This window comes from Saccopteryx bilineata, chromosome 4 (genome assembly GCF_036850765.1).
Source record: "Saccopteryx bilineata isolate mSacBil1 chromosome 4, mSacBil1_pri_phased_curated, whole genome shotgun sequence".
In the NCBI taxonomy this organism is placed as follows: Eukaryota; Metazoa; Chordata; class Mammalia; order Chiroptera; family Emballonuridae; genus Saccopteryx; species Saccopteryx bilineata.
The window spans coordinates 106,244,925-106,254,729 of NC_089493.1; positions in this window are offsets into that span (position 1 = coordinate 106,244,925).

Below are 9,805 nucleotides of genomic sequence, written 5' to 3' on the forward strand. Positions count from 1 at the left end.
GCACCCTGAAATGGATGACAGCCACCGGACTTAGCTGCAGAGGTTAGTATTTACCTAAGAGTGCTTTGGCCGCTTTAAGGAGAATGCGTGCGGGTGGGGGTGGGGGCTGTGCAGGACTGGGGGCTTGCTGGTTGAGCACGGAGTAATAGTGAGTTTCAAAAGGGTGGAGCATATCAGAATCACCTGTGGGACTTTTCCAGACTCTCAAATTTGATCCATCCCTGTCCCCCACACTGTGCCCCCTACCCATCCGTTCACTCCTCCTCCACCGCCCCTCCCTGTGTATTGGAGCAGGTGTACTGGGGCCCAGAGTGTATGCAGATTTTGTGAAACATGAAGCTGATAGAGTTGTAGGTGCCCTCTTTGAGGAAAAATGACAAAACAGCAAATACAAAGTGCCTGCAACCCAATACAGAACACACTCAAAGCACTCCAGCGCCACGGAGGAATCTGCCTCGTTCTTCCTAATAACTGATACTACTTTATCACGTGAATGCACTATAATTTATTTACCCATTTCCCTCCTGATAGGCCCATATATTGTTTCCAGGCTCTTGCTATTATATAAAACACTGCCAAGAGTATCTTTGTACATATATCAATTCCCACTCTCGAGAGCATATCTGTAGGGCAAATTTCTAGAAGTAAAAATCACTGGGTGGAAAGGTTTATGTGTTTGTAATTTTGATAAATATCAAATTACTCTGTATAGAAGTTATTTCAGTTTTCACTCTTATCAGCAGGATATGAGGGTACCGGTACCTGGTTCCTATACCCTCACTGATACAATATTATTATTTTATCTTTGTTAATCTGGTAGATGAAACATCATCTCTTTCTCTCTCTCTCTCTCACTTTCTCTGCCTCTCCCATGGGTGAGTTTTTATATGTTTGAGCAGCATATATGGGTTGAGTGTTTGGTAAACTGTTCATATCCTTTGCCCATTTTTTTCACATGAAACCAATAACCCAATTGGTTGTTTTCTTGTTGAACTGTATAAAGCTTTTATAGTGTAGGGAAATTACCCCTGTACTATTAATATGCAAATCTTTTTCCCTGTTTTTTTTTATTGGTCTTTGACTTGACTTATAGGGGCTTTGCCATCAGATTTTTCTTATGTCGTCCAATTTGCCTTCCAAGAGAGGGTGATTTTCACGATGGTGGTCAGGAAAGGTGGCACTTGAGCTAGAACCTGGAAGAAATCACATGCATCTGTTTGTGCATGGGTCTCATGCCAAGAGTGGAAGATGGGGGCTCTAGTCGGCAGGCTCTCAGGCAGGAAGGCGTGCTGGGGGAACTGAGCCCAGCGAGCACTGCTCAGGAAGAGGTAGAGCCAGCACGGCCCAGATCAGGAAGCTTCTGAAGGCCAGGGGAAGAAGTTTGATTGGTTTTCAGCCCCACAGGGACCCAAGATCAATGGGGGAAAATGATACAAAGGCAATGTTTCATTCTACATATTATTAGATGAACATTCTAATAATTACTACTGTTCATCATGGAATGGTTTCTATAAATATTCATCCTTGTTTCTGTCCCTGGAATTTTTCAGGCAGAAGTATAACACAGCTGGGCAGAAACAATGGCTGAAACTCAGGCTTTAGATGGGAGTTAGACTAGGTGACATGTATTGTGTATACCTCTGTTTTCTCTTTCCTCATGGCTTCTCTCTTCCTTCTCTGTTTTTAAACTTTTATTTCTTCCTCCCTTCCATTCTCCTTTCCTTTTCCTTCCTTCCTTCCTTCCTTCCTTCCTTCCTTCCTTCCTTCCTTCCTTCCTTCCTTCCTTTCCTCTTTCCTTTCCTCCTACCTCTCTTTCTTTCTTTTATTGTTTCCCATGTGATAATACTGCTAATTGTTTATTCCTGGCTCCACTGACAGTATTAAAGGCCAAGGTGATGTACTGTTTACATGAAAATGACTTTCTGTTTTCAGTAACACCTGTGTGTAGCACTGCCATGCATGTACCTGGTACTAGAATCCTTTTTGACCCAGGTGTCCCTAAGGGCAGGATTACCTATTTTCCCTCTTGTGTTGTTTCCTTGTACAGAGACACAGGTTCACTAGGTGCTCAATAAATAGATGATGTTAATATGCATTCACAGACTGTTTCCACAAAGTGACTAATTTCAAATAGATGGCTTCCTCTTAAGAGCTGAGATCTAGGGGCAGTGACAACAATGACTAGTCCAAGGAATCAGGCTAGGAAATGGATTTGAGGAAAAGCACAGTCATGGATGGGACCACTAACTCAGAATGCAGTGGAGAAGGTGATAAGGGGTAAGAAAAGACAGAAAACACCCATGAGATTTTTAGCATAGGAACACCTTCAAACTTTAGGCCGACACCGTTAGACAATACTAAATTTGAAGACAAGCCAGAGTAGGCTCTGAAACTGAGAGGGGAGGAAAAATAGACAAAGAGGGCTGAGCTAGCTGCTTTCAGAATCTGGCCAGAATGCAAGCAGTCAGGCAGGGGAGCTGGAGAGGAGAAAGAGACAATAGTTTACAGCAGGGAGAGCCTTCACTAGGCCGGGAACTCTAAGTCCTTCACATCTTCTGCCTCATTTGATTTCACAGCAGCTCTGAAAGTTACAAATTATTATCCTTTTTCACAGTTGTGGAAACTAAACCTAAGAAAGGGTAAGTGACTTCCGCAGAACACACAGCTGGTAAGGGGTGGTACTGGGATTTAACCTAGTCTGATTCTAAGGCCCCCTCTTTCCTTCCATTCAAAAAAGAAGTGAAGTTTTCTTGTTACTACACGGCTATTGGCTGGACAGCCCAAGGAGATACAGGGAGGTCTCCAGATGAGTGTAGGATGTGCTTTCAGAGAGGTGACCTGGGCAAGCAGGCAGAAGCAAGGGAAAGAAAACCACAGTGACAAGTTAGCTTGGCTTCTCTCCCCAGCCAAGTCAACATCATGTTTGTTCTAGGGTCATCTTTTTTTTTTTTAAATTTATTAATTTTTAGATAGGAGAGTGAGAGAGAGAGAGAGAGAGAGAAAGGGGGAGGAGCAGGAAGCATCAACTCCCATATGTGCCTTGACCAGGCAAGCCCAGAGTTTTGAACCGGCGACCTCAGCATTCCAGGTTGACGCTTTATCCACTGTGCCACCGCAGGTCAGGCTAGGGTCATCTTTTAACTAAATAGTATCTTAGCATTTTGTTTCCTCAAAGGAAGATATCAGTGTACTTAGTTTGGATGCACCGATTTATTTCCAGTTTCTTATTTTCCTGGGGCCAATTCTCTTGACATCTCTCTTCTACATGTAGCAACCACACTAATTTAAAACAAAAATGAAAAAAACTAATAATAATTTGGAATTGGAATCCTATACAAAGAGGGGAAGTACCCAATAGGAAAATAAATCTTAAAATGCTTTTTTTAAACCCAAAACTAATATAATATTGTACATCAACTAATTTAAAAATAAAAATTATTTTTAAAAATAATAATTAAAAAATAAAAAATTTTCTTTTACCCACCATGGATATTGTTGGAAATGGGAGTGGTCCTGCTTCAAACACATTGTGTACAATTAGATACATAGATAAGCACAAAGAATCCTAAATGTTATAATTTGCTCACTGTTTAGATTACAAAATTTGTTGAATTCAAGAACAAAGGCAAGCATTTGCAATGGGGAGAGGGGTATGCAGCCATGAGTGTATGAGTGTTCTGCCTTTTAAGAAATTGATGACTTCATTCCACATGAGTCCTTGCTCACCGTAGATTTTTCTTATCAATGGGTACATAAAGTATATCTATAAAGCTGTTATTGTGGAATGCATTCAAACCAAATAAATAAATAAATTACAGAACACAGACGCTATTCCTTGTGCAAATCCTGATTTAGAGAATGCCAAAAGCCAATAGAAGATGAGAGTGCCTGCTGACCTATAATGGGGCCTTCAGAGAAGTTTCCACTTTTATTTGTCTCACTCTCTGTTGGCTGTCAGAGCCCCAGTTGTGCCACTCACTTGGTAAGTGTGTGAGACTTGGACTAAGTTATGTTCCATCTCTGGGTCTCAGCATTCTCACCTATCAAGTGAGGGGCACAGATTGAACAGATTCTGAGATACCATGTCCCATGGTCCAGTGCAAACTGTGCATCGCACTGCCTCTTCCCATTCATTTTGTGATCCAAGCCAGAGCTGGTGGGTTTGTGAGTAAAGCTGGGACTCTGCAGGAGAAGGAGGTACATCTGGTCTTCTGTGCTTTTCTTGACATAATATACATACACCCAGTGCATAAAACACTAGTTTCACAGTTGTAGAAACTGAGGCTAAGAAAAGTCAAATGACTTCCCAAAAGTCACACAGATGATAACTGTGTGACCACCAAGGCAGTGATCCTTCTGCACCTTCTCCCTAAGGGACAGGCAGGACTATTGGCTTTCCAATATAATCACATAACTCAGGAATCATCAAAGTTAATGGTCTCGTGAACCAAAATACTTGCTTTATTTTACTCCAAATCTAGTCTAGCTTAGTCATAAGCAAATCATCCATATATAAAATCATCTAGAATTCAGTTCCTTTTAGTTGCCCCAACATTTTTAGTTCACAATTATTTTTATTTGTCCTTTAACGCTAATGATAGTAACACAACAAACTGTTCACTGACCCTACGTTTGCGTAACTTTTGTCATGCATGTTCACCTGATGAACCTTGACATGGGTAAAAGATGTGTAGTCTCATAAGAGCAGGATTCCTCAAGACAAACCACTGTTGAAAACAAGTGAGGAGTTTTTGTGTCTAATTCCTGTTTTAGACTTGTTATAAACATGCAAATTTATTTCCCAGTTGATTCAATCTGCCATCTCTAAATCTGTAGGGAGAATTACAGAAATGGAGATAAAATCTTGGTAATTTATGCAATTTTATCACTTCTACTGATCCCATAAAAAGACTCCATCTGTCAAATTATCTTCTTTAAAAAAAACAAAAACCCTTTTATAATTTTCTTTATATGGGATTGTTGAAAACGAGTAGTTTAAGTATCTGTGTCATGAAAACTATTGACGTTCCAATAAAATCTGTTCTTTCTAAATTATCTGTTCTTTAGCCTCTTTTGAGAGGAAACTTCAGCTTCTACCATTTGTTTATAATTTGCTTATGCAGCTTGGGATTTATTGCTTTGAGTGAATATATTATGGCATGTTTGGGAAGTGTAGAAAAAATATTCTGATGTTAACATATTCTGTGCTTTGGATTCCAATCCATAATCAGTACATCTTTCTTTTTAAAATTTCCGCTGCCTTGGTTTTATTGAATGCACATAGAGTAAGCATAAAAAGAAGAGAAACCTAGTTGAATGCCATCCTTAATCGTATATTTTAAGCCTTGTTTCTGTAATCGTAGGCTCTGTGAGTGCCAGTGCACCTGAGTAGCTGAGCTCCATTAGAGATAAGATACTCCTTACCATGCCTAGGAGTTTCCTGATTTCTATTCTTAACTGGGCTTTCATTGCACTAATCTCTGATCAGCTCTCTCATTCTCTCAATGTCTATGCCCAAGTTTCATTTTTCTTTTGAAGGACCCACCTAGGATTGTGAGACAAAATACAGAATGCCCAGTAAAAGTTGGATGTCAGTTAAATAATGAATAATTTTTAGTGTGTGTTCCATGCAATAGTTAGCATGTTCTGTAATTGTATTTGCTAAATCTGGCAACCCTATGCCTAACCTCTCTTCCTCTCATAGCCAACTTAGTCTCATGAGGAAGTCTTTAGCAAGAACTCCCTCAACTTCCTGACAGTTTCTCTTCAATTTTACCTACTGTTGGGAAAGCAGCTGTGTTAGGCTTGCTCACCGATTCACCGGCCGCAAGCAGTTTGCTTGATTAGTGTGTGAGCATATGGCAGAGGCATGTGTGCATAGCCTATATGAGGCTATGGGTGCTTATGCTCAGGGTGGATTGTGGATGGTGGATTGACTGCCTGCCACCGTGAGAGGCCATTTTTGCTGTTTGTTTGCCTGAGAAGTGTTTTTCCCCTGCCTATTTGCTCATCCACCATTGTGAGACTCCATTAAATGGGAATGATTCAACATTTTTTGTCTCCACAGTTTCTCTACCATCTGCCTGAATCCAGTGTGGACCTGCCTGGCTATGGCCATTGGCATTACATCTGGCATAGTCAACAGGATTCAGAGCAGATGGTATGGAGCCACCAACACCCTTGAAGGGTGGGTTAGAGGAGTCATTGTTCTCCAGTATATGGTTCCCCATGGGTGTCCTTTTGGGAGCCATAGGCTGGGTGTTTTTTTGTTTTTTGTTTTTGTTTTTTGTTTTTTTACAGAGACAGAAAGAGAATCAGAGAGAGGGATAGATAGGGACAAACAGACAGGAACAGAGAGAGATGAGAAGCATCAATCATCAGTTTTTTGTTATGACACCTTAGTTGTTCATTGACTGTGAGCTTTGCTCAAACCAGATGAGCCTGCACTCAAACTGGCGACCTTGGGGTCTTGAACCTGGGTCCTTGGCATCCCAGTCCGATGCTCTATCCACTGCGCCACCACCTGGTCAGGCAGGCTGGGTGTTTTTTACAGCTCTGAAAGCAGAAAACAAGGCCTCTGTGTGAGAGGCTCCCTGAGGTCGAGAGCTCCAGGATGAGCTGCAGAATGAACGCCTACTGCAGCAGGAATTGAAACAGTTGCTGGAGAAAGACACTGACCACTTTCAAGAGCTGTAGTGTGAGGTGCAGGCTGAGCATTAACAGTGCCTGGAATTGGAATGATTGCTGGAGAAGAAATTGTGGTTTTGTGAGCTGCAGTTTGCCCTGGAAGCTGAATGTTGGCACCGGCAGTTGTTAGAGAAACAGCCGTGGGTTTAGGAGCTTGAGTCTCAGCTTTAGGCCAAGAGCTGGCAGCCTCACAAGCTGAAGCAGGCTTTGAGGATGGAGCTGCATCCATGCCAGAGGAGTGGCTCTGAGTTGGCAGGAGGAGGCGTTTCTGACTCTTCTGAGGATGAGAAGGTTCGGGATGAAACTGCCATCAGCAGACTCTGAGCTCAGCCAGTGGTCACCCAGAAGGTAAATCCCAGCATCCAGGAGTCCCTCAGGGGCAGGCACAGCCCCCTCCACAGGTAGTGGAGCACTCTGTAGTCCAGCCCTACATCCAGGCAAAGCTGATGGAGTTGAGGGTGCAATTCAGGCCGAAACCCAGGCAGCCTGGTTGCTGCAGTTGTGGGGCATAGGGGTGGATGGCATTTTCTTTGGAATAGAGATGGACTATAAGGCTGCAAGGGCTGCTGCTTGTTCTGTCCCCCACCCTGACTAACAAGAGAAAAGGGCCTGTAAAGGTTACCAGAACACAGATGTGGGTAGATTTGATTGCAGCTGGGAAAGATAGGGAGAAATTAGATGGCAAGCCTAATAAAGTTCTGTTGGAGATCTGGTGGCTGCTTAAGCCAGAACAGAGGTTCCAGCTGCTGAAAAAGCGGGGGAAGTGAGTGGCCCCAGCATCTTCCAGGAAAATGGCTGGCATTCAGGTTGCACAGTTGCAAGATTACTTGTTGAAGATAGCTGTGGAAGAGAAGGATCCTCAAGACCTGTTATGCCAGTTTGAATAGGGGGAAGGTTGAGGGACCTGTTCAACAAGGACAGGCAGGGTGCTGGAAAGCCCATGTGAAGTTGGCAATCCACTGGTCCACTTCTAATGGGCAACAGGTGTTGGCATTAGAAGATAATAGATGCTTTTTTTCACAGCAGCAGCTGCAGCAACAGCTAAGAAAACTGTCAGGCAGCACAGGCCTTGAATGTGTTTGACACCACCAGGCCCTGTGAGCTTGGACCTCTGAGGGGTTCAGATGGGACTTCTGGCAATGGACAGTGCACTTATGGAAAGGTGCTGAGGTCCGTTAATAGAGAGCTATATGGCTAGCTGCCTATAATGGACCTTTACCTTGGTGATTTGCACAGACAGCTGGGCTGTCTATCGTGGACTGGTCATTGAGCGGTGTAATGAATTCTTGGACTATGACTAGAGGGGCACTGGCTCCTTTTGTAGATGGACATGCCTCTTGTGGATAGTACTATGAGAGACCTTGATGGGGGGGCATGGCACCTGTGGAGGCCCTTCTGCACTGGGAAGCCACTCCCATCCATTTGCAGGAACATACCAAGGACACTTTCTTCAATGGACATGGCCCTGGACTTAGCAGGCCCTATGACCTACCATGGGGTAGGCGACTAGAGATGGGCCTTCAGTTAACTCCCTGGGCAGAGTGTTCAGGGAGACATTGTGAACAGCATCTTTGTAATTGTTATATAATTTGTGCTGTTGCTGTAATCTGTTTCTGTAATGTACCTCAGTCCTCACACAGGGACAATACGTAAGATACTTGTCGCATAGAATGTGAAGCAAGCAACCCTAAAGGGGTAGAATGTTGGGAAAAGAGCTGTGTTAGTCTTGCTCACTGGTTCACTGGCCTCAAGCACTGTGCTTGATTAGTGTGTAAGCATGTGGCAGAGGTACTTGTGCATAGCCTATGTAAGGTTATGGGTGCTTACACTCAGGGTGGATTGAGGATGGCAGATTGCCTGCCCGCCACTGTGAGGATCCATTTTTGCTGTTTGTTTGCCAGAGAATAGGTTTTCCCCTGCCTGTGTGCTCGTCCATCGTTGTGAGACTCCATTAAATGGGAATAGCCCAACGCTTTCTGGCTCCACAGTTCCTCTACTGTCTGCCCGAATCCAATATGGACCTGCCCGGCCATGGCCACCAAAATTACACCTACCTTAGGGTACTCAGTTACCTGTTTCCTGTCTCTCTCACCCCAGTGACAAGCTTGTTCAAGATAGCATCCATGCTGAACTCTTGACTACACCTTTTCTGGCCATCTCCTGTGTGAGATGTCCTGACACAGAATGAGGAGCCAGAGGCAGTACTGTAGTATGAACGCATCCTACAGAAGCCAGCACCAGGAAGCCTGTGTGTACTGGAGGAGATTCAGTTTGAAATGTGTGGAACCTGAAGTCTGTCTATGGAAAAACTCTTCTGAAGTTTACAGCTCATAGAGTAAAGAAACCTGATAGCTTTACCAGATTTGACAATATTCTTAAACAATTATCAATAATCATTCTGATGCTAGAGGAACCTTTTCTAAACTATCAATTTTTACAAGTGTAAACAATTATGCTAGAGGAAAGAATGAATTACCTTCTGATTGTGAAAAGTGATAATTAATTACAAAATCATTGTCATAGAAAGAGGTGATCAAAAACTGGAAAGTCAAAAATTTAGGGGGAGATCCTGGTCAGTTGGCTCAGTGGATAGAGCATCGGCCCAGTGTATGAACATCCCAGGTTTGATTCCCGGTCAGGGTACACAGGAGAGGCAACCATCTGCTTCTTCATCCCTTCCACTCCCCCTTTTCTCTCTCTTCCCTTCTTGCATCCAGTGACTCAATTTGTCTGACTGTTGGCCCAGAGCACTGAGGATGGCTCAGTTGGTCTAAGCGTCAGCCTTAGGCACTAAGGATAACTCAGTTGATTTAAGTATAGGCCCCAGATGGGGGTTGCCAGGTGGATTCAGGTCAGAGCACATGTGGGAGTCTGTCTCTCTATCTCTCCTGCTCTCATTTAAAAAAAAAATTAGGGAGAAAGTATGTTAGAGGTATTTGCAAGAGTTAATTTTTTTAAGTTATGTGAATTCCTAGATTTTGTTATGCTTGTGATATTTGTCAACTTTAAAAAACTGTAATTATTGTCATTTCTTTTCTCATTCTAAATAAATACTTATTTTTTTACCTTAATTTATATTTATATTTTGTATTTCTTTTTTTTTAAATAGTCTCATTAT